Consider the following 22,475-nt stretch of genomic DNA (forward strand, 5'->3'; position numbering starts at 1 on the left):
GGTTACAAAGACAAATTGAAACTGTACAACTTCAATTGACTGCTTTCTATGATACTAATTGACAAGTGGAAAGGTTATGGCCTTTTCCCCCACTTTCTTCATACAAAAATATGCCTCAAGCAATCACCTACTGATACTGTATGTCTTTAGAAAAACCCACAACAGAGATACATCATTTTCACTTGTATTCACTGTTAAGAGATGTTTTTCTTAACAATAGCCAAATAAACTCAACTATCCTGGAAATTTAATTTTACCAAATGTATGCCTTTCAATAGAAAATAATTTCATTTGCAAATGTGCTGAGTTACACATTGCTCAGTTGCACTTGTCACTAGGTATAAATCAGGTTTCCAAAATAGGTGGAAATGCAGAGTCTGCAGAACATATAAAAAAATGACTATAATTTTTGGAAGCGAGACTTTTAAATACAATTCTCATCTAAAGTCATATATTTAACCACAGGCAACAAATCTTGATGTAAGCTTAAATTTTCATGAGAGCAACATTTGTAAAATGATTATGAAGACAACCAATATAAAAGGGTTTACTTTAAAAGTGTGACTACGTTTATAAAATTCAAATGCATGATGTGTTGGCTCTATAGACTAAAATGATATAAAAATGTAACAAATACTGTATCTTACTGCTCTGAGGTTTGTTTAACAAAATTTGAAGTGCTGCTTTTAAATAAAATTATTTTATTCAATTCAAATGGTATATGATTAGTGATGAGCGAATCTGTCCCATCTTACTTCGCCAAAAAATTAGCAAAACAAAAGAAAAAAAATGCGTTTGCCGTGGGTGCTCAATAGTTATATAACCCCTAAAAAAGGGGAGCCTTAGCCTAGGGTAGATGGTAAGCAATTAGAATTACTGGGCTTAAACTACTCCTTTTGATTTTTTTCCTCCCCTTGCATGGCTTCAGTAATCCTAAGTCGTGCAAAGTTTCCTCCTGCAGCCAACTTCATGCGACTTCAGAAAACAAAGCAATGTAAAGGGCTTTCCACCAGCGACTCCTATTGTTGCCGGTGGAAAGCCTTTTTGGAGTGGTTTGTCGCCTGTGATAGTAGAGATATATCACTGACGACACCACCACTCTGTGGGTTCTTACCCTAATAGTGGGTTTGAGAATAGCACTTTATAATAAAAATCCAATGGGGCCAAACGATCGGATTACAGTTGCGGCCATGGGGCAGTCGGTTCGGGGACCGCATCAACGAGCCGATGCGGTCCCGATCCGACTGGATTTTCTAACCTGGCCAATCGATATCTGGCCAATTTCAGGCCAGATATCGGTCGGCCAGGCCGCTCATTTCTTCCCATACACGGGCCGATTAGCTGCCGAATCGGTCCAAGGGACCGATATCGGCAGCTTCTATCGGCCCGTGTATGGGGGCCTTTAGTTATAACAACTACACCATAAAAATCAGGCAGAATTCCTTTAATCTTGGAAGACTAGGGCAAATGCAACCAATGGGCCTCCAGGTGGACAAACTTCAAACAATCTTTTCAACAAATCCCAATACACAAACAAATGACAAATGATAACACAGTTTCTTCAGTCAAAATATAATACATACACTTTATAGCCATAAAAGATTATTAAACTCCAGCACAGATAAAAGGTAAATATATTGCAATTAAATAATGCTACATTTAAGACTGGTATTTAAAATCATGGGGTTCATACTAAAATTTTCATCCACAATGTGGGTAACTTGAGAAGAGATAGCAGAGGCTTTTGGCAAGGAATCTGAACAACAGATGGTACTATCAACAGGAAAACTGGCCTTCTGAACTTACAGACAACACAGGCACTGACCCACTGAACTACTAATAAACAGAATTACTGAATTACAGAGCTTAAACTCGGCAGGAAACTTAATCACACTGCTTGCAATAAACATAAAAACTATGTTTGTAAGCCTAGAAACTGAAGTCATTTTTCTTGTGCTTAGTATTCATGTAAATAGTGATACCATAGAACCTTTACATAATGTCCAACAGTGTCACACCTGTCTGATCAACAGAACTAAGAGCAACTTAATGTGTTGCCGAAATTCAATATCAACACAACATAATCACCATTGGGGTTTATGGTCCATGGAAACTAAATGTTATATTATCCGACAGATATGAAACCACAAAGCTTTCATGCAGGGATATTTGTATTAGAAAGGTAAAACAAACAAAATTGGACACTGGTCTATAAAATGATCTGGGCATTTAATTTTTCAGTCTATTAACAGATGCTGGGCATTTGTCTTTTTTTTTATACAGACATTTTACAGAGATACATACTGTAGATTAGCATTCACCTACAGTATAAGCGAGCTATACCGCATTGCTTAATCTGCAGTAAGGATTTTAAAAATGGGGCATTGATAAAAAAATTTTGTGTATCCTGAGAACTGCACTTGAGACACATGTGTCTGTTTGGCACTTGAGAAATGGGGTAACCCCAAAATGCACCTGTCCTTGATACTGCAATATATTAAAGCAGGTTTGTAGCTACCTACCCTCAATGTGCCTGGGCATCCTATTTTAAATTATTTTTGGATCTTTTGTGCACCCAGATACTGTGGATGGTCTGGAGCACCTTACTCAGCTTTTCAGGAATGGTGCAGTCAAGATTGGACGAGCTCTGGTTTGTACCATTCATATACTTCTTATTATACACAGCCATCTACCACAGTATCTGGTGATGCTACAGCACCTATCACAGGATAGCTTATCCACCAACTCATCCCCACCATCCTTCCAAAATGTACTTCCAATTGCACCACCTGACCCTGTCAATCCAGTGAGTTAACCCTACATTGGTTTAATGTGCTTCCTCTCTCTACCATTCCCTTCAATTGTGCTTTACCATTTATGAATCCTTTTTATTTTTTTTGGTATTTTTGTATTTACTGGTCTACAAGCAGTATGTAAGAAAAGGAATATTTGTTTTCCCATAGATAATATAATGGTTCATTATGTTTTTACTCATCAATCTGCACAGTTATACAATCTTATGGTTTTATTTTTAATGCTTCAGGAGCGATACTTTGAGTGTGACTATTATCCATTTGTGGTAATAGAAAATGTTATGGCAAGTTAGATTAAAATATTCTGTGAGTGCTAAAACATCACGGTTTGTTGTGGCCACAATAAAGATGTATTATATATGTGTATTAAAAGGAAATAATACAGGCGTTCAGCGAACAGCTATCTTTTATGTTCCAATTGTGGTATTTGATAGCGGGAATAATATTTCATTAACTAGCTAATACTTTATTGCAAGCCTTCAGTATATCTGCAATAGCTTTTTCCAGAACTGACTCCATCCATTATATGATATACATTTTGTAAATCACAATAATAAATAGTCAAATATAAATCATTTTGAGAGATCATTGGCGATATAGCATGAAAATGATGTACATTATTTAAATCCATAATACCTACTCTTTCCATCACAATGATGTTTGAACCACATTACCACTGTATTTTCTACCCAATTGGTATGTCAGCTACTAGCAAGTGTTGGAACTGAAATAAAAGCTGTAAGAGAAAATAAGTGTTCATTAAAATTTACTTTGAGCTCCATCAAACCTTGAAATTGAAGGGTTCGCTGACAGTTTCCTCAAAGAGCTGAATCAAGTATGAGCCAAAAACTATCTACGGTACAGTTTCCTTACACTGATACAAGAGTAATTTGAATCTGGACTTCCAACTCTTCATAAATCCAATCTAGCCTTTTCTATTTCTTTTATTTGCTTTCATATATACATATACAGTATATTCTATATGTATATGACTTTTAAGATATTTTGGGAATTAAGCTACTAGGAAATCCCCTTCCCTTTATACAAGACAGATATTGTTTGTCCATATGTTGCAATATACTTCAAACTGGCCAACTACGTCAAAGTCACTCACTCTCACTTTCATTTGATTCATTACTACTTCATTAAACATTTTATACAGGGACTTGGTCTTACCTGCAACTTGCTTGCTACAGTCAGATGATCCCAGTTGTGGCCAATAAAAAAGGGCAACCATTTGGGAGTTTTAACCTTGAAAAGTACATTGAACCCACAAAACAGGCTGCTAAACCTGCTAACTATAAACCATCTCTGTTTATAGATATTAATATGTACAGAAATTGAAAGGAGATTACTGAAATGTCCATATTATTAAACTAATATGCTATAAGTTCTGATTGTTGTATGTTTACTAGACCTTCAATGTTATGTCTTCAGTTCCTGATGGAGTAATGTAAATCAAAGCAGCCACATGGATGCTTTTAGACAAAAGACAAGAGTGAATGCTACTTGCTACTTTTTTTCCAGTTTTGCAGTTCAAAGCATACTGCATATCAGCTTCTGAAACATCAGAAATTAATAAGCATCCCTGTAGGAAAGAGAGAGTTTTTACTTGATTATTAGAAAAGAGAGAGTTTTTACTTGATTATTTGCTATGACCCCCTAAGCTTAGATTGTCAACAGCTGCTCAGAGCACACTGAACATGTGAGTGTCACTGACACTTTTAACAGATTTCAGTATGGGGACCCCCTGTGACAACTGTGAAGGACTGGATCATTACCACTATAGAGATGCTGAACCTTTAGGCTGGTTCAATAAGTTCAGTATATAAAACATGGCTTTCTGAGCCATATTAATTTTTAAGGTTTAGTTCTCCTTTAAACAGGATACCACAAGAAACAGAAACAAAGCATTTATAAGGCTTTTCTCAGGGCCTTTGTGAGGAAGGAGCCAAAGGCGGTAGCCTGGGTCAATGTGCTCTATATTCTAGCCTCATATGTTCAGTTCTGTGCCCACATACACAGTTCTTCTTTATCCTTTTATGTGTCTCTTTCTTTGTAAAGGTCATTGATTCTGTACCCATTATAAAGGGGCTATGGCACACAAACAGCTGCAATGGCTGCTTCCGCACAATGATCTTTACAAATCATAATGAACTGAGATGAATTAAAGGAGTACTAAGGGTCAAGGTTATTTATCCTTTATATATCAGCTCCTACCCTGAGCATTCCATGTCAACTACCTTGCGGACTAGGAAATAGAGGCCCTACTGCTTTGGTGTTTTGTAAGTATTAACCTTTTATACTTTTGCATGTTTCACAAACAGATATAACTCAACTGGTTATATAACTTTCTACATAATAAAACTTTTGTTGCTTTATTTTCAGCAGAATATGTGAATATGCAGCTGAAAAGAATTTTGCAAGTACAGGTATGGGACCTGTTATGCAGAATGCTCGGGACCTGGGGTTTTCCGGATAAGGAATCTTATTGTAATTTGGATCTCCACAATTTAAGTCTGCTAAAAATCATTTAAATCATTTAAATATTGAATAAACCCAATGAGCTTGTTTTACCTCCAATAAGGATTAACTATATCTTAGCTGGGATCAAGTACAAGGTACTGTTTTATTATTACAGAGAAAAAGGAAATCGTTTTTAAAAATTAGAATCTTTTGCATACAGTATAACGGAGTCTATGGGAGATGGCCTTCCCATAATTCGGAATTTTCTAGATAATGGGTTTCCGAAAAAGGGATCCTATACCTGTAACAGCAAAGTGATCCGTGTGTCAAATGGTAAGGTTTTTTTCATAATACAGTGGCAAAGTGGAACTGGAAGGAATGGGCATGGACTGAGGCAATCGGAAAGTAATGGGAAGTCTACCCACAACATCCTTCAGGTAAACAAATTGAAACAACTTGCCCATATATCCCTGAGGAAGATCACTTGTATAGACAGCAGGGTGGCACTTCTGCAGCACTGGGGTCCCGAGTTCAGTTTCGGCCAAGGAGTTTGCATGTTTTCCCTGTGGCTGTGTGTGGATAATCCAGTTTCCTCCCACACTCCAAAATCATACAGGCAGGTTAGTTGGCTTCTGACTAAATTGACTATTGTGTTAGACTGTAAGCTCCTCTGGGGCAGGGACTGTTGTGAATGATGCATAATCTGTAAAGCACTATGGAAATGTGTTGTTGTTATATAAATAACAGAAAAAAAATGAACATGGCAGAAACATTGGAAACAAAAGATTTAACCGTACTAAAAAAAGATGTTTCTAATTGGTAATCGCTGGTGAATGCAGTACATTGGTTATGCTTTCCTATTTACTGGCACCTGGGGGTTAATAATATTTGTGGCTCTAGAGAGAGAACATTTCCATGTTTCTTTCAAACTAACATTTGGATTTTCTTTCTTGTTGTAAACAATTACAATCTTGCCTCTTGAAGTTATTGCTGTTTTTAATAATTTTGCTTTAATTAAAAATATGTAATTATATGCCACATATATATATTACTAAAATAGCTAACACAATATTTTATATTCATGGTGCCTGAAACAAAAGTGTATATTTTTAAGAGAAAGAGCTAATTTACATCTAAATGTATGCAACTCCAGGCTAACATAATTCAGAAATGTACATCTCCTGTGCAACCTGGTAATAACCCTGTAATATTTCAGAAAGAACCTGCAATAAATTGAGAGAGGAATATTCGTCTTTCTTATACTGACCCATTTTTACTCATAAAATGATCAGTATAGATAAAGGGCTACATTTATGAAATCCCGTAAAAATATTATGGCAAATTTTCCCAAGCATTAAACATTGTAAAGCACACCTGTTTGAAAATATAAGTGAGAGAAGTCATTTCTACTGCATTTTCTGTTACTTTTACAAGGCCTCTTTTTAAAAAGAATAATCCAGCTATATGACAGCTAGAGGAGATGAGACTGGCCAATATGACTTCTTTAAATTGAAACCACATACTGGACTATAACAAGTACCTATTTTGCAGTCTAATCTTTTTATATACAGTGGCTTGCAAAAGTATTCGGCCCCCTTGAACTTTTCCACATTTTGTCACATTACAGCCACAAACCTGAATCAATTTTATTGGAATTCAACGTGAAAGACCAATACAAAGTGGTGTACACGTGATAAGTGGAAGGAAAATCATACATGATTCCAAACATTTTTTACAAATAAATAACTGCAAAGTGGGGTGTGCATAATTATTCAGCCCCCTGAGTCAATACTTTGTAGAACCTCCTTTTGCTGCAATTCCAGCTGCCAGGCTTTAGGGTATGTCTCTACCAGCTTTGCACATCTAGAGACTGAAATCCTTGCCCATTCTTCTTTGCAAAACAGCTCCAGCTCAGTCAGATTAGATGGACAGCGTTTGTGAACAGCAGTTTTCAGATCTTGCCACAGATTCTCCATTGGATTTAGATCTGGGCTGTGACTGGGCCATTCTAACACATGGATATGTTTTGTTTTAAACCATTCCATTGTTGCCCTGGCTTTATGTTTAGGGTCATTGTCCTGCTGGAAGGTGAACCTCCGCCCCAGTCTCAAGTCTTTTGCAGACTCCAAGAGATTTTCTTCCAAGATTGCCCTGTATTTGGCTCCATCCATCTTCCCATCAACTCTGACCAGCTTCCCTGTCCCTGCTGAAGAGAAGCCCCCCCAGAGCATGATGCTGCCACCACCATATTTGACAGTGGGGATGGTGTGTTCAGAGTGATGTGCAGTGTTAGTTTTCCACCACACATAGCGTTTTGCATTTTGGCCAAAAAGTTCCATTTTGGTCTCATCTGACCAGAGCACCTTGTTCCACATGTTTGCTGTGTCCCCCACATGGCTTGTGGCAAACTGCAAACGGGACTTCTTATGGTTTTCTGTTAACAATGCCTTTCTTCTTGCCACTCTTCCATAAAGGCCAACTTTGTGCAGTGCACGACTAATAGTTGTCCTATGGACAGATTCCCCCACCTGAGCTGTAGATCTCTGCAGCTTGTCCAGAGTCACCATGGGCCTCTTGGCTGCATTTCTGATCAGCGCTCTCCTTGTTCGGCCTGTGAGTTTAGGTGGACGGCCTTGTCTTGGTAGGTTTACAGTTGTGCCATACTCCTTCCATTTCTGAATGATCACTTGAACAGTGCTCCGTGGGATGTTCAAGGCTTTGGAAATCTTTTTGTAGCCTAAGCCTGCTTTAAATTTCTCAATAACTTTATCCCTGACCTGTCTGGTGTGTTCTTTGGACTCCATGGTGTTGTTGCTCCCAATATTCTCTTAGACAACCTCTGAGGCCGTCACAGAGCAGCTGTATTTGTACTGACATTAGATTACACACAGGTGCACTCTATTTAGTCATTAGCACTCATCAGGCAATGTCTATGGGCAACTGACTGTACTCAGACCAAAGGGGGCTGAATAATTACGCACACTCCACTTTGCAGTTATTTATTTGTAAAAAATGTTTGGAATCATGTATGATTTTCCTTCCACTTCTCACGTGTACACCACTTTGTATTGGTCTTTCACGTGGAATTCCGATAAAATTGATTCATGTTTGTGGCTGTAATGTGACAAAATGTGGAAAAGTTCAAGGGGGCCGAATAGTTTTGCAAGCCACTGTACCTATAATACAGCTGTGCCTTCAAAATGCAATTTCTCTTACTGTATGGGCATATGATCCTTGCCAGACTCCAAAGGATGCAGAATTATATTTATATGTAAAACCAAAGAATGTGCTGCTCCTATGCTTTTTGAAGTTTATAAAGACAAGCAGCCCAAAGTGAAAACATATATTTTTAGATCCCATAAGGCAGTTTGTTAGTATTGGTAATATTTCCCCTGGTAAATACTGTTTTGTACAATAATTCATCTTTCCTACGAAACTTGTGTTAATTGGCAATTTTTCAGTTTGTCAACAGTTTGCTGATCAATTCCTTATGAGCTAATCTCTAGAATCTCACAGATGTCCCTCCCCGAATCAGTTGTGCTGGCTGATACATTATATAGCTTTAAGAAGGGTCTGGATGGATTCTTAGCAAGTGAGGGAATACAGGGTTATGGGAGATAACTCTTAGTACTAGTGAGGGAATACAGGGTTATGGGAGATAGCTCTTAGTACAAGTGAGGGAATACAGGGGTAGGGGAGATAGCTCTTAGTACTAGTGAGGGAATACAGGGGTAGGGGAGATAGCTCTCAGTACAAGTGAGGGAATACAGGGTTATATATAGGGCAGGTTATATATAGGCATTATGGTTGAACGTGATGGACGTATGTCTTTTTTCAACCCAACTTACTATGTTACTATGTACCCATGAATTAGCAGTATAAACAAAAACAAATAGGCCTATTTAGTGAATTACTTCTATATGCAAGAAGCATGTTTGTTGTTATTGTTAGAATACATTTTACTTATCATTACTGTTTTGCTGATTTGTTATTGTAATTTATGTTCCATCCCATAAAACACCTCCCATTGCATTACTCCATCTTTTTAGCATTATACTTGTCCAAAAATGCATACCCTTTCTGCAAAAGCAGCGCTCAGAAGACACAGTTCAGAAGAGTGCCCGAAAGGGTAAATCATGTAATTTGTATATAAACTTAGTTTAAACGTATGTAATTTTCATAGAAACTCAAGTAACCTACAGATTTTTTGTGTAACACACAAGGGGAGTGGCCATTAAATTGTGGTGCTAACTGCAACACTGGTTTCAGAGCTGATGTATCTGAATAAATTACTAAGAATCAGCCTTATACTGTTACACTTATTATCTTTATATACAGTATATTGTGTGTTGGTCCTTAAGCTCAGTAACTGGCAGCAGCAAAGAACATGTGCAGGGAATCAGCAGAAAAGAAGATGGGGAGCTACTGGGGGCATCTTAGGAGGCACAGATCTTCCCTGCTAAAGGGCTATGGTTGCCTTGGTCAGGTACAGCAGCACCAAACATAATGTATAACATTTCTAGCCTACTTGTTTAGTTAGGATTTAGCTCTCCCACATGGTTCAACTGTGATGTCTTGCAAGCGGTAAAATAATAAGTGAGCATTAGAGCACCAAGTCATAAGCAAAGTATGGTGAATACCTTAAGAGTTCCTAGCAAATTAGATGCTGAAGCTGTTTTTGGTGTTATGAGCCATCACAGCTACACAGGACAAAGAAAATAATTGACAGACATCCATTACCACTAACCGTGTTTTGGAACTGATTCACACAAAATGTTCACAAATTGGGATGACTGGACCTTGAAACTATTATAATGGTAGTAATCATGCTGCTCATATGTCCAACATTATATGGAGCTCACATTCTAAAATTTCAACCTACTGCATATTGACATAACACCTGCATCTGCACTTTGTATATTTGGTGGCACAGCAAACATGCTTAATGTGTAATGTACAAACATACATGCAGTTTATAAATATTGTTTAGGAAATAGGGGCTGCTTGTACTGCTTCTGTATTTACAAAAATACTTTCTTTGAAAAGATGTTTAACGTTAATATATCCATCCCATATTATAACTTTAAGAAAGTTTCCTTTTCACTGAAAACATGTCGACAGTTCCATTATTCTAGCTGTTTTTCTTTATGCAAAAGTTTGATATATCATAACAGTATATCATTAACAGAGGTTTAAGATTCTGTAAACCAATGAAGCATTAAAATTGACTCTTTTGCATAAAATTACCATTAGTGTTAATACAAGAGGTCATGTTCTAAGATTAGGAGAGTGATCCAGTGAGATTTTAGCAAATGGTTTTGGAAAGTAGAAGTCTATCTTATAATGGACATCGATGAATCGTTTTTTATAAAAATGTAATTATTTGCTTAAAATGGAATCTATGGGAGATGGCCTTCCCTTTGAAGCTTTATGGATATCGGGTTTCTAGATAAGGAATCCCATACCTGTAAATGTAAACCCTTATGTAAGATACACTTGGCAAATATTACTTATTAATATTACCTATTAATAGTACTGCCTGGAAGTGAAAGATTGATTTCCACCCCCAACAAATGAAGTTTATATTCATTTTATTTTAAATGAATCCACGGCTGGACCTGGGTGTTTTACATAGTTACATAGTTACATAGTTACATAGGGTTGAAAAAAGACCATTGTCCATCAAGTTCAACCCATCCGAGTAAACCCAGCACACAACCTATACTAACCAATCTATACACTCACATACATAAACTATATATATATACAACCAGTAATACTAACTGTAGATATTAGTATCACAATAGCCTTGGATATTCTGCTTGTTCAAAAACTCATCCAGGCCCCTCTTAAAGGCATTAACAGAGTCTGCCATTACCACATCACTAGGAAGGGCATTCCACAGCCTCACTGCCCTCACCGTGAAAAACCACCTACGCTGCTTCAAATGGAAGCTCCGTTCCTCTAATCTATAGGGGTGACCTCTGGTGCGCTGATTGTTTTTATGGGAAAAAAGAACATCCCCCAACTGCCTATAATCCCCTCTAATGTACTTGTACAGAGTAATCATGTCCCCTCGCAAGCGCCTCTTTTCCAGAGAAAACAACCCCAACCTCGACAGTCTAACCTCATAGTTTAACTCTTCCATCCCCTTAACCAGTTTAGTTGCATGTCTCTGCACTCTCTCCAGCTCATTAATATCCTTCTTAAGGACTGGAGCCCAAAACTGCACTGCATACTCAAGGTGAGGCCTTACCAGGGACCTATAAAGCAGCAAAAATATGTCCTCATCCCTTGAGTCAATGCCCCTTTTTATACAAGACAGCACTTTATTTGCTGTAGTAGCCACAGAATGACACTGCCTGGAATTAGACAACTTGTGATCTACAAAAACCCCTAGATCCTTCTCCATTAAGGATGCCCCCAACACACTACCATTCAGTAGATAGTTTGCGTTTATATTATTTCTACCAAAATGCATAACTCATGGTTTTATGCGTAACAGATCTTGCCAGACTAATTTAGTTGCCTTTTATGAGGAGGTGAGCAGGAACCTTGATGCTGGAATGGCAGTTGATGTCATCTACTTAGATTTTGCTAAAGCGTTTGATACAGTACCTCACAGAAGGTTAATGATCAAATTGAGGAATATTGGCCTAGAACATAATATTTGTAATTGGATAGAAAACTGGCTGAAGGATAGAGTACAAAGAGTGGTGGTAAATGGAACATTTTCTAATTGGGCCAGTGTGGTTAGTGGAGTACCGCAGGGGTCAGTCCTTGGTCCTTTGCTGTTTAACTTGTTTATTAATGACCTGGAGGTGGGCATAGAGAGTACTGTTTCTATTTTTGCTGATGACACTAAATTGTGCAAAACTATAAGTTCCATGCAGGATGCTGCCGCTTTGCAGAGCGATTTGACAAAATTGGAAAACTGGGCAGCAAACTGGAAAATGAGGTTCAATGTTGACAAGTGCAAAGTTATGCACTTTGGTAGGAATAATATAAACGCGAACTATCTACTGAATGGTAGTGTGTTGGGGGCATCCTTAATGGAGAAGGATCTAGGGGTTTTTGTAGATCACAAGTTGTCTAATTTCTGGCAATGTCATTCTGTGGCTACTACAGCAAATAAAGTGCTGTCTTGTATAAAAAAGGGCATTGACTCAAGGGATGAGAACATATTTTTGCCTTTTTATAGGTCCCTGGTAAGGCCTCACCTTGAGTATGCAGTGCAGTTTTGGGCTCCAGTCCTTAAGAAGGATATTAATGAGCTGGAGAGAGTGCAGAGACGTGCAACTAAACTGGTAAAGGGGATGGAAGATTTAAGCTATGAGGTGAGACTGTCGAGGTTGGGGTTGTTTTCTCTGGAAAAGAGGCGCTTGCGAGGGGACATGATTACTCTGTACAAGTACATTAGAGGGGATTATAGGCAGTTGGGGGATGTTCTTTTTTCCCATAAAAACAATCAGCGCACCAGAGGTTACCCCTATAGATTAGAGGAACAGAGCTTCCATTTGAAGCAGCGTAGGTGGTTTTTCACGGTGAGGGCAGTGAGGCTGTGGAATGCCCTTCCTAGTGATGTTGTAATGGCAGATTCTGTTAATGCCTTTAAGAGGGGCCTGGATGAGTTTTTGAACAAGCAGAATATCCAAGGCTATTGTGATACTAATATCTACAGTTAGTATTACTGGTTGTATATATATAGTTTATGTATGTGAGTGTATAGATTGGTTAGTATAGGTTGTGTGCTGGGTTTACTCGGATGGGTTGAACTTGATGGACAATGGTCTTTTTTCAACCTTATGTAACTATGTAACTATGTAATATTGAGTGCTGTTCTCTTATCTACCACTAGGTTGTTCTGCTGATTAGGGGCTAGGAGGGAGTGAAGGAAGGGGTGACAACACTCCAACTTGCTGTGCAGCAGTAAAGAGAGATTGAAGTCGATCAAAGCACAAGTCTTGTGGCTGAGGGCACCTGGGAAACTAAGAATATGTCTAGCCCCATGTCAAATGTCTAAATAAAATGTAAAAACATCTGTTTGCTCTTTTGCAAAAATGGATTTCAATGAAGGATTCTGATGGAGGAGCACTATTAAGTGATACATTTTGTGGAAAAAAAATGTTTTCCTTGACAAAATCCCTTTGAGAACAAAAAATTAGCAGATGCTAAAATAAATGCTTATTTTTATATGCTTGTTTTACACATGCTCATATTACAATATTAAGTCTATAAGTACACATACATATATCCACAGGATTCACAGCTACTGGAAGTAGCATTTATCTATAAAAGAAAAGTGCATCTGTAGGCCATCTTTTCTTATTTTATTTTGTGAATCCAATGCCTCCCAGCAGAGTATGTTTTATGCATTTGGAAGAAATGCCAATAGAAAAAACAACATTGACATTCTCCGTTGTTATGCAGTGACTCTTTCTGAAATTTAACTGACTCTAACTCCAAAAAGGCTGCAAATGCATACAAGGAAGTCACAGCAAAAATAGATGTGACCAGCTTCTTTGCGTGTAGAGCATCCTTGTCAGTTGGTTTTGATAACTCAAGCCTGTCAGTATTCAGCAAGGAAACTTTCCTTTATATGAGGCCCTGGAGAATTCCTACATTCTCTAAGGTATAAACTCTGCTTTTTTAACTTCATTTTTCCAGGATAAAATGATGTTGAATGGAAAATATAAGACATGTGCTGCATGATAAAAGTTCTTTGTGGCTTTATTATATGAAGCTAAAAATTTACTAAATTCACTAAAGTTGCGTTAAAAATGGCGCAAAAAAACGCTTGATTCACTAAAGTATTATCACATGCGTTGTCGCATATCGCGTGCGTTAAAGAGCGGGCAACCGAATGCATTAATTTTACCGCATTGCATTAATTCTCACGCAGAAATAGTACTAATGCATGATTCACGTACACTTAGACGCGCTAAATATCGCATTAGTCTATGCGAAAATTAACACCTACTTGGGGCAGGCGGTAATTATAGAAAAGTACAGTTCATGAGCTTTTGGCAACACAATAAGGACTTTGCAGTGTAATTTATTCAAGTATGTGTTGGCCCTAAAGTGATGCAGCCTCCAGTTTGCAGGGAAATGATCATTTTCAGAAAAGTAGTTTTACGAATGTAATGGTGTGTATGGCTAATATGGCGTGCGCGCGATAAGTAGCGCACGTGCGTTAAGTAGCACGCATGACAAGTAGCGTGCTGTGTTAATTAGCGCAAGTTGCTTCCAATACTGCACAAAAATAGTCTATGTGACTTAAATAACGCAATAACATTTTTTTCACAGTTTTGCTAAATTTTTGGAGAGATTTGCTCATCACTAAAATATAGGAAACTGGAATTAAACAGTAATGATGATGCTTACTAACCATATGTGAAATGAAATGGTAAATAGTGATGAGCAAATCTGTCCCATTTCGCTTCCCTGAAAACATGTTGTGTAAATAAAATATAATTTTGCAGCTAGTACTGCACATGTAGCCTTTTCTTGATAATTAAATCTTGGATGCTGTAAGTAGTGATGAGCGAATCTGTCCCCCTTCACTTTGCCTAAAAACTCACGAAACGGCGAAAAATTTGCAAAATGTGTTTGTCGCGCAATTTTTTTTATGTGAGCGCAACCTTTTTTTGACGCACGAAAAATTTGCCAGGCATGGATTCACTGCGCATTTCGCTATAGATAAAAAAAATTTTGGATTAACATCTAAGGCGGAGGTGTGTTACAAGAATTGACTTGGCTATTTAAGCTAATTAAGCTATTTTGATCCTAGGCGGTGGGTTACCAAGTACTATACAACAATAAAACTATACAACAATTACTATACAACAATTAAACCTTTACCTTAACATGTACTTGTGGCACATCCAGTAGATGAAGGATTTTCCATTTGCAACATTAGTAGCATTATACATCCTACCTAATAGTTCTTGTTGGGTAATAGAAGACTTTTATACTTTAAAAGTAATTTACAAATGCAGGACAGTTTGGCAAGTACAATTTTTGGATGCAAATCACCATGTTTCTCAGAATTCCAGCTTAATTGTGGGCAGGTACCTAATGTATAAAAACAAATGCAATTGCTTGTACATGTGCGTGTATTATTCTTAAGGTGCTGTGCTGTCTGCTATGCCTCTTGATGTGACCCACTGTGGGAACCCTGGAATAACCACCATATTCAGGGTGGAGGTAGCTCCATGGTTTCCCAGTGTCAATAGGTACATGTGGACAGGATAGAAGTGCAAGCAGAGTGACCTGTTACGTCCTCAGTTTTTCTTTTATTTAAGATTTATAACAAGGAGGGTTATAACAGGCATTTGGGACTAGTTTATAGTTATTTGTACAAACATTGAAAAGGAAAGGTGGATCGAAGAAATGTCAAAGGGTAGAGAAGTGGATAATGAAGACTGAAAGATTACCTTGGGGGCAGGGAGTTACATGGGGAGGCCCATTTATCAACATTCTGATATTAGTGGTCTTATTTTCACTTAAACCATAAATATCTAGTCATTTATTAAAAGATTCTAATTGAAAAAGCAAGATTGAATTCAAATGCGGAACAAAAATGGAAAAAACTTGAAAACCTCTCATTTTATGTTTATGTAAGATCTTTTGTGTGCTAATGAATAAATAAAAAACCTCTAAAACCACAAATTAAATAAAAATTGTTATAATTTGCCTAGGACAACTTCCTTGACTTCTACATAACCTTGACAGCTTTTAGATGACCTATTTTTACATTTGCAGTTTTCACGGTTTGACGCATAATAAATGGTGAACAATTGTGTTTTTTAAATGGAAAATGTGTTTTAGTGCAAAAAAAAAAACTATAGTAATGGATACACTTATAAAATGCCATATGAGTATTATTATCCATTAACTATTACTCACTGAAAGGAAGGTATTTATTTACACAATAAATGTGCCCGCCACATTGACCAGTTTTTTTTTACTTTTTCATCACACTTTTGTGATGTGATTGTGATGGTTTTACAACTGTGATGTTAAAACACAGTTTTGGGTAAGTTAGGATTTTGACAGCTTACCTTGCAAAAGCCAACACATTTTTTGGGCAATGTGATACAAGTATGGGATCCGTTATCCGGAAACCTGTTATCCAGTAAGTTCCAAATTATGAAAAGCCCATCTCCCATAGACTCCATTATAAGTGAATAATTAAAAATTTTTAAAATGTTTTCCTTTTTCTCTGTAATAATAGAAGAGTACCTGGTACTTGATCTTAATTAAGATATGATTGATCCTTATTGGAGACAAAACAAACCTATTGGGTTTAATGAATGTTTAAATGAAGTTTAAAAAGTTGAGGTGTGGAGACCCAAAACCAACCTCTGTTACTGATCCATACCTTACTCATTTCTTTAATAACAAATTAGACTTATCATCCAGATTACTCAACAAATTCAATTTAAATAGCATCGCAGACGTTTCACCTTCTACCTTTTATTGTTTCACCCCACAACATTACTCTGCCTCTGGCTCATTCTATTCCTGACTGCAATACTCATCTGGAATTCCATGTCATGACCTATCCCATTCCTTCAAACACTGACACCTGTTTGTTAGAAAATGACTGTAAAGCACTGCACAATGTTCTGGTGCAAAATAAATAAATAATGAATATGATGATTTTTGTCCTGTGAAAGCTGGCTCCTATTCCTCTAAGATTTAATAGTGTTTACTTTGTGTTTCAAAGCTTATTTAAGGTTCTGGTGTGCTTTAAACAGATCTACAGAAGTATTAAAGGGTAAGAGTGTGGAGTTCTTGGAATAAAAAGATGTCACATCCTTGTTGCTAGCACCACAATACTCCAGGGAATTTTATCTTTACTTCAAAAAACAGAGATAATTTTTCAAGAAGTTCTAGTGCCCTGGAGAATCATGGTGCTGCTTATAGATTTGTGAGGTGTTTCCTTATTTCCTGGAGAACACAGTGGATGCTGAAGTGAATGGGTATGAGTGTGGGTGCTTGATCATATCCTTGTTGTTCTAAGGTGTTTATAAGTTCAGAATTAGTAATTGTAATCAATACATAGGGCAAGCATTTGAATATCACTAGTTACCTCTACAGGATCTATTAGTATCTTTATCTGTATAGTATCTGGTTAAAATTTTCATATATTAAATCCAACCTGATCTGAGTTAGATTGATGAGGTGACATTGCATAGACAGAATCTTCCCATAACATTTACCATCACTGTTTAACAATGACATGGGGTAGTAGTAACTGCAAAGGGGTATGTTTATAAAAGGGTTAAAAAGGAGCTTGCTACTAGGGATGAGTGAACTTTTTACACCTGCTACTGAAAAAAATCACAGGGGGAAAGTGCCAGTGTTTTGTTTCACCAGAATTACCAGAGGTGACCCAGTTCTAGTGGCTTATTAAAAATTAGCTAAAAGAATATTTGATCCCAGGTAGTGATGAGCAAATCAGTCCCATTTCACTTCGCCAAAAAATTCATGAAACGACAAGAAAATTTGGGAAACGCAGAAAAAGCCATGAAACATGTCTGTTGTGGGACTTTTTTGTCATTTGCGTCTTTTGTTTTTGTTGTGCACGTCTTTTCTTTTGCCGAGACTATATTTCCGCGACTGCACCCATTTTGATGCAACCGCAATTTTTTTTGGACACGACAAATTTTTCTGCTGTAAATTTCCACGGAAGTCTCGTGAAACAATTCGCCAATGGCGAAATGCGGAAATTCGCTGTGAATCCATGCCTGCCAAAAAAATTGCTCATCACTAATCCCAGGGTATATTTATACATGGAGTTACTTATGACTGAAAGGTCACTTTGAACTAGTATGTGCCTATAAAACTATCATATTAACAATGATGACCTAAAAAATTGTCATAGTCCTATATGAATCAATAATCTAATCTGCTGTAAAAGGAGAAGGAAAGGCTAAGTCACTTGGGGGTGCTAAAATGTTAGGCACCCCCAAGTGACTTTAATCGCTTACCTTGTACCCTGGGCTGGTGCCCCTGTTAGGAGAAAACAGCCCGGGGTACCTGCAGCGATGTGCTTCCTCCTTCCGCCTGCGTTTTGCTAAGACTTACACATAGGCGCATGCGCAGTAGAGTGAAAAGCCGACTTCTCTGTTAAAGATCGGCTTTTCACTCTACTGCACATGCGCGCGCAGCGCTACAGGAAGGAGGAAGCGCTGCAGCTACCCCGGGCTGGTGCTGTTCTCTCCGAACAGGGGCACCAGCCCGGGGTAAAAGGTAGGCTATTGAAGTCACTTGGGGGTGCCTAACATTTTGCCACCCCCAAGTGACTTTGCCTTTCCTTCTCCTTTAATGAAGTTATTTTGTATTTAAATCTCTTTATTATACTCATATTACATAGGAAATGTCTCTTTAAAAGTCAAAGTCGAAAGGATGGTACTATTAAGTCATACAGTGTCATTCCCTCTATAGCTAGTAGTGTATAATAATGATTTTAAAGTCACTCTGAGAGTGATATCTTGCCTCTCAAAATTGTCTATTGAAAGTAGCATTTTATGCACATTTCTGACTTTTGCTTTGACATTTCTTAGAAATTCTCAAAACTGTTTTGCTATTCTTAGATAAAATGAGCACTTTCATAAGAAAAGCAAAGAAACAATATGACAGTTACTTGTCAAATGCCTATTGTACCTTGAACTCTCTCTAATTATGAAACCTTTTCATAAAGCCCCAGGACCAAGATTCAGTACAGTGAGAATCAGAACAGCATAACGCTAGACAGGTACATCAGTGCCACTAGTGAGTACAGTCTGTATAACATATCTATGTAAGTAAACAATATTCCTTTAAAAAAACAAGCCTAAATGATAATCTTCATTGCAGTACTTAATAAAGAAATGATTCAAAGGTTTTTATTGGTGCCCAGGGAGAAGCCTGTCATATAAAACATCTTTAGGTGTGCTAGGACTATAATAAACAGATGAAATGTCTCCAACTATGACTAGTCTTGTTATTGTAACCGCTTGCTGTGAATATCACTGGGAAAGGTCACATGGATTCAGCTACTCCAATATCTGGAATTGGTGGTTCGAAGAAATGCATTTGTTTTCTGCACAAGGTAATACATTCATTTTCTAAGGTATTCATTCAAACTAAACCCCTTGATATTCATTGTTATGGATGCCTCTGGAAGAGCAACACAATAAATCAGTGATATATTTTTACACTTGGTAAATCTCCTAGCATGAAGTCAGCATACAAAGGTTATATTTGTCTTACTGCATACAGCTACCGAGCTCTTCTGAGAATGTACCAAAATAATCTGAGCATAAATTTTATAATAAAAAAATATCAGCAACAATAAAACAACAATCAAGACTCAAAACAAAATATGCATGTTTTAATGTGGGAATATATTTCGGTTTAAGATGATATGGATATGACAGATCGATTAAGATCATTAAATAAATCAAAGATTTTGTGGCTGGTAGAAAATGGTTCTTGACAGTTTTTTTAATTTTTCACCCTAATAAGCAACATAAATGTGGCTGCGCCATAAAGAAAGTTTAGTCTTTATTTATATATATATATATATCTCAATCATATACTGCACATACTGTATTACTGAAAATATTTACTTAAAAAATATAGTACACACAATTTATTCTTGATTCCAACTAAGATATAATTACTTTTTATTGGAAGCAAAACAATCCTATTGGGTTTATTTAATGTTTAAACTATTTTTAGCAGACTTAAGGTATAAACTTACAAATTACAGTAAGACCCGAAATACCCCAAGTCCTGAGCATTCTGATTAATAGATCCCATACTCGTAGTACAGAACTAGGCAGGCTTCAAGCCAAAGAATGTATGGCTTATCCGGAAAACCCTTTGTCCTTGGCATACCTGAAACATATTTTTTAGGTATTATAATTTTTTTTTGTAAATCAGTTATAACTCCTTTCTTTAAATAATAATCTGGGACTGTAGCTCATAGAAATGATTGCTTTCTGTTTTTAGAAGTCATTGCTATTTTCAGACACTTACAACTTCATATAATAGTCCAAGAGACTGAAAAACACATTGGTTTTTTTATGCAAGCATATAGAACACTAAATACATCATGTTGCTAATGTAGGTGATTCTTAAACTAATGGTTGTATTTTAGATATATTGAAAAGAACACTTATAGCATTAAATATAGCTTTCATAAAATATAAATATATTATTTATCCACAAAAACTTTCCACCTACAGCAACTAGTGGGAGACTTCAGCTATATACCATTAAGTTCTAGTACTACTGGGCTCCTGAAACGTGACATAACACTGTATAAACTGTTCTTTTATTTGAAACCTTAAGGTGATAAAAATGTTAGGGGCTTTGGGATGACTGTAGTCTTGGGAATAGGAAGATTATTTCAACTGTTGTACCAGATTCATAAATTATTATCTGACAATATGTGAAGGCACTAGGTTATTACATATCAGAATCAGCTAGGTTCTGTCTTGTCTATCAAAGGTCAGAGTTGAACAAGCATCATATTGGTATTGTGAAATGAAAACTTTCAATGCACTGTCCATGTCGCACAAATAGCTATTGGTCCTGCAGTTGGTCCTATGACGAAAATTAATATGACATTTGTTCCTATATGGTACTTTTTATAACTGACATGATTTTCTTTCTGATTCTGTTGTAAACTGGTCAGAGGATAAAGAAAACGAGAAATATCTCTGCATCAATGATAGCAGAAGTCATTTACGAAAGCAAGTGCAGTGTTTCAAGTGCAATTTTGGATTCAATTTACTATAATTTTTTACCCAGAATGCAGTGTAATTGTGACCAAGAGGGGGGTTGAATTGCATCTAAACATGACTGCAACTATAACGCAGCTGTGGCACCATTTCCATCAAAATTACATCTGCACGAGGGGGGCGGAGCTAGCTCGCATCCGGAATGGACGTGTGAGACCGGAGCTCTCCGAGTCACAGCCCGAAAAGCACTGGGAATACTTCCAAAACACCTTTAACAAAAACTGCAGAGGATAGCAGAACTAGCACTACTCACCATGCCGCCAAAACAGCAAGCCAAAAAACCCCCGCAGCAAATGACTGCCTATTTCGCGCCGCACACAAGTCCACAGAGGCAAGCGGACGCCATCTTGGAGTCACAAACGGATCTCGGGGAAGGCGGCGCAGCACAGCCCTCAGGTATATCACCGGTAGATGACCTGAAAAACATGATTAAAGACTTAAAGAGCACACTGCAAGCAGATATAAAGCAGTTAGCAAACGACATAAGAAAAGAGATACAAGACATAGGAGACCGCACAGCCCATATGGAAACCAAAATGGCGGAATATGCAGCGGCCCACAACGATCTAGCAGACTCGCACACACAACTAGAATCCGAAATGGATAAGCTAAAAGATAAAGTAGCAGACCTAGAAGATCGCTCCAGGCGAAATAACCTTAAACTAAGGGGCATACCCGAAACGGTCACGCCAACTGAACTAGAGGCATACCTAAAAGGCCTACTGGAGACCATAATGCCAGAAGCACCACAAACAGATCTAACAATAGACAGGATACATCGCATCCCAAAACCTAAAACAGCGCCAGAGCCAGCACCAAGGGATGTGCTGACCAAAATACATTTCTTCAAAACCAAAGAAAAGCTGCTTCAGGCAGCAAGGAAAAAAGAAGGCTGGCCAGAAAAGTATAAAGGTCTACAAATATATACAGACCTATCCCAAACTACTCTTTCTAGGAGACGAGCGTTTGTGGAGGTGACAACAAAACTCAGGGAACAAAAAATCCCTTACCGTTGGGGGTACCCGGTGAAACTGATAGTCACCCGCAATGGAGCCATCACCACATTATCTACACCCGAAGAGGCCCACAAGGCCATACGGAGATGGTCCACGAATTCACCAGCAAAACGTACCCCACCGAACACCCCGCCATCAAGGCAGCTAACCAGAGAATGGCAGGTGGCGTGAGTATAAATGACTGCACATGATAACTTTATTCCCAGATAAACACAGTCCACAAACCTATGAAGGGCACGAAAGTACTCGGAACACCCCGGGAGACTAAACATCAGTCTCTCCCCCCCCCAGCCCACAAGCCTAAAAGCTTAAGGACATATTAAGGCGCAGATCCGCCACTAAACCACTGCGCCACAAGACAGTACATACGGAATACCACC

Source organism: Xenopus tropicalis, chromosome 4 (assembly GCF_000004195.4).
Source record: "Xenopus tropicalis strain Nigerian chromosome 4, UCB_Xtro_10.0, whole genome shotgun sequence".
Classification (NCBI taxonomy): domain Eukaryota; kingdom Metazoa; phylum Chordata; class Amphibia; order Anura; family Pipidae; genus Xenopus; species Xenopus tropicalis.